The 3,814-nt window shown below is 38.6% G+C and overlaps 1 pseudogene; it reads right to left on the reverse strand.

Moving 5' to 3' along the window:
• Window positions 1-1,629: 1,629 nt before the first annotated feature.
• Window positions 1,630-2,750, reverse strand: LOC148947963 (uncharacterized; annotated as a pseudogene).
• Between the last annotated feature and the right edge of the window lie 1,064 nt (window positions 2,751-3,814).

A 3,814-nucleotide genomic window follows, 5' to 3' on the forward strand; every position in this document is an offset into this window, starting at 1 on the left:
TTGCAAAATACTCAATCCTAACCCCTACTTAGCCTGGGCCTGTAATTCTCACTTTGGGGTGTTGGCACCACTAGTGGGACTTGGCAATATTTCGGTGGGTCAATGGCAGGATGTGCACCCTTTGGCTGACTATACTTTAATGGCTTGATTTTGAAAAATAAAATTTCCATGTGAATGACACCACACTCAAATGCATTTAAAGAGCAAAAAAGATTTATGTTAGAATTACAATAATGTTGTACATTGGATAAAAAGGGCAGGTCTAGCAATAAGAGAATATTTTCCATTAGTATAAAATATGTCTAGAGTATGAGCCCCAAAGTTCTTATATTTAACTAGGACAAATCCAAATTGAATATTCCTTCTCAATTTTTAATATACCAGTACAATATTTTACTATTATGCTGTGTGATTGCATTCCCATATAATCATTCCCTTACATAATTCTTGTGAAAACCCCTACTCCTTCTTACTAAATATCAACCATTCTAACTAATATTTCTAACTGCATTTCTAGCTTACCTCATAGAACACCACCAGCAACTTCACAAACTATTTTGCTAAAAATATTCTATCCATCTTCTAAAATGTCAAATTTTACATGCTCCATTTTTGTTTTCAATAGTTTCTAGAAAGATTTACAGCTTTGGATTAACCCTAGACAGTACTAGCAGTAGTTGTGCCTACTTCTGTTGCTTTTTTTCTGTTGCTTATTGACACTAAAATGCAAATTCAGCCCATTTGGGCTTGTGATAGCCATTTTTGAACCATTAATCTTATCTCTATCCCTCTACTCATGGGCATCAATTATGGCTATTCATTACTACTGAGGCTTTCTTTTGTTTTCCAGAAAAGTAAGCAAAAACTGTTGTTCATATGTAAAGCATTAGCAGTTGTGGATGTGAATTATGGCTTTTATGTAACACAGAAGCTTTCTCCTATTTTTGAACAATACAAACCAAAATTGTTGTACATACATCAAACTTTTACCCCCATAAACATAAATGGTGACTCTTACCTACCAAATAAGACTTCCTCTATTAGAGGAGGGTAGGGATGGTTGGTCACATTTTTGTTCTAATAGAAAGTTTAGTCAAAGTATGGATGCCTGAAGAATGGTTGTGACGTAGAAAGATACAGCATTCATTGTTCTAGCTTCTTTGATTTTTTTTATATTTATGTGGCAATTATTTTTTTTTCACTAATATTTTTAAGAGCTGTGGTCAAAAGTGACCAATTTACCCTAGGGTTTGGCAGGTTGGTCATGGACATGGGGTAGGTTGGTCACAAAATGAGTCATCTTTGTTTTACTTCCAAGACCTGACACAATTACAGTCTTGTTTCATTTACAAGGTGTATATTTTGCTTCTAATACAATTTTTTCAACTTCAATTATCAACTCTTCAGCTTCAAGTACAACAAAACTGAAAAAGATATGACTTATTCAACTGAGTACTCCCCAAGACAAACGTCAAACACTAGTGCTTTCACAGCATGTTCATTGCCTTCAGAGGTTGTGGTAACTGGGAGCTTCAAAACAATATCACTTTGAGGGACTAGAGCCTCATCAATTACTTTTGGGAAAAGAAATTTCCATGTGTGAGATTCCCTATGAAGGAAGGTCAAAACTTATCCCTTGCTCATATCCTCCTTCACTTGGCCTGCAAAGTATTTTTTCTTCTTGCCAACAAATGCCACAAGAACAAAATCACCCACACTGATTTTGTCCTTTTTAGTTGGAATGTCATCTATATCTGCATCAAGATCCAAGTCATCATTCAAGACCATTTCTCTTTCACTATCAGAGCTTGCATCCACTTTGGCAAATTGTGCTGTTACTTCTGTAGTCTTTTGCTTGATTTACTGGTGTTTCTGATCCCACTAAAAACAGGCTTCCCAATTTTCTTTTTCTTCTTAGCTGACAGTTCTTCAAACAAGGCATTTTGAACTGGTGTATTTGCGAGAACTTGAGATTTGCCCTTCTTTCATTTGATTGCATCAGCTTTTTTTGGCCAAGCTTTTGGATTGGGTCTTACTCCTTCTAAACTAGTAGCAGCAGACACTAGTGCCACATGAGCTCAAGAAGTTGACGAATACCCTAGTTCTTCCTCTGAGTGGCTTGAACTATCTTCTGCGTCAATCACATCTGACACAATTCTTTGTGAAATATTAGATGGCTTGGGTCTGCTAGTAACATCAGCAGCTTGGAATTCCTCATACCCAAACATATGGTGATTGCAGGGCCTGATTCCAGCAACCCTGAATTCAGAGGTGATATTTGTTGGAGTCAAAGCAGAAAGAAAGGCAGTACCAACCAATTCCGCAATGTCATGTATAGAAATGGGTTGTCCTGGATTCTTTGTCATCCATGTGCCACAAGCAGCATTGTAGTATGACTTGAAGGGGCCATAACAACTTCTGTCTAGTGGCTACAATTTATGGCTTGTGTGGGGTAGGAAGGTTAATGCAATAATGTGGGACTTTTCCATAAGCTGAAGTGACTCAATGGTAATATGATTGGCGTGATGGTCCATCAGAAGCAGCACTGGTCTGTCAACACTTGGCTTGCTATGGCAAATAAAGTGCTCCAGAAAAACAACAAAATTCTCTCCATTCATCCATCCTGAGGGATGAGAAATACCCACACTCTCTGGCCAAGATCCCTTCATCATGTGTGGGAGATACTTTACTATTGGGAAAATCATGAATGGTGGGATAACAGTGCCTTTACCTGACACGGCTGTACACATGGTAACTAGTACGCCTCTTTCTCCAGATGTAATCCTGCCAACTTGTTTTTTTCCCATCTCAGCAACTATTTTTCTTGGATTCTGAACCATAGTGGGGCCAGTCTTGTCTAGATTCCCAGTAGCAAAACTATATTTACACAATAGCTCCTTGTATGTGTAAAAAAATACATTGACTACAGGTCTGTTAAAAGCAGTTACCCTTGCAATACTTGCTGCTTCTGGAGATCTGAGAGAAAGCGTTGGGTTGCACTGTAAGAAGGCCCAGAGCCAGTCCTTACCAGCTGTTCTAGCTTCTTCCCAATGACAAATATCCTTACCGAGCTTCTCTGCAAACTCAAATGCCAAGGTTCTGACTTCTTTTGGCGACAGTCCGTGGTGAAGATGGGATGCTCTGACAAGATATTGTTCAAGAATTTTCTCTTCTTCAGCTGTGAAAACTATGCACGTTTTATACCATGGCCCAAACAGCTCTAGCACAACATTACTAACATTGGTTGCACTTGTACGACCTTCTTCAGAGAATTTCTGGGCATAGTGTTATAGAGTCGAGCGGAGGATATCCATCTTGCGTGCAATGGTGGCAAATTTACCACCTTCCAGTACTTTTGCACAGTTTGTCTCATGACTTCTGGGGGAAAGGTCCCATTTTGGGTTTTTCTATTGTAAGTCTGCATGTCTGTTGGATCTCACCTAGAAAGATGACATAACGATAACCAAAAATAATGACAAAGATCTACACTTATGGAAAAAATGTGAATTTTCTTCTTTTTTTCACCCAGTGGGGCAGGTTGAACAGTGCATCTTCAAAGTGACCAACCTGCCCCCCCACCCAAAAAAAAATGCCCAATCTGCCCCACACAGGATGCACAAACAAAAATACGGCTCCAAGAAAAACTAATAATGTTGAGAACTTGCTTCCAAGCCTAAAAGGAAACAAATTAATAGGCTGCTCTATCCTGGAATCATTTCTGAGAAAGGCCTTCTCATTCTCTCTCAAAACAACATTAAGTCTAGCAACAGTTCAGAAAAACCCACCAAAAAAGAGAAAAGTTTTGTCCACTCTT

Source organism: Artemia sp. Qi Xiang Cuo, chromosome 10 (genome assembly GCF_049724085.1).
Source record: "Artemia sp. Qi Xiang Cuo chromosome 10, ASM4972408v1, whole genome shotgun sequence".
Taxonomy (NCBI): Eukaryota; Metazoa; Arthropoda; class Branchiopoda; order Anostraca; family Artemiidae; genus Artemia; species Artemia sp. Qi Xiang Cuo.